The following is a 330-nucleotide window of genomic DNA, read 5'->3' as shown; positions in this document are numbered from 1 at the left end:
GCCAGGTCCTTGTCACCACCACTGTCACCCCGGTGGGAACCCCGCTGGGTTTGGTCCCAGCCATGCTGGCAGGAGCCCCGTGCCTGCTGCTTTACCCCTTGGGGGCTGCCGAGGAGTCCCCTGCCCGGGGGGACACAGGGCAGGGGGGGGTGGCTGTCACCCGGTGCCACCAGAGCTGGAGGTGCTGAGACGTCATCGGGGGGACGGTGGCACCGCAGGCCGGTATACCAGGAAGAAGGCAAGAGAGCGGTGCAGGCAGATGGGGACCGGTGCAGGCAGGGGAAGGTGTGCCCGGCAGGCAGATCTCCTGGCACGGCGCTCCCGGATGTG

This window comes from Aptenodytes forsteri, unplaced genomic scaffold (genome assembly GCF_000699145.1).
Source record: "Aptenodytes forsteri isolate BGI_AS27 unplaced genomic scaffold, ASM69914v1 Scaffold26, whole genome shotgun sequence".
In the NCBI taxonomy this organism is placed as follows: Eukaryota; Metazoa; Chordata; class Aves; order Sphenisciformes; family Spheniscidae; genus Aptenodytes; species Aptenodytes forsteri.
The sequence above is the reverse complement of the archived record's forward strand: the minus strand, read 5'-3'. Positions refer to the sequence as shown.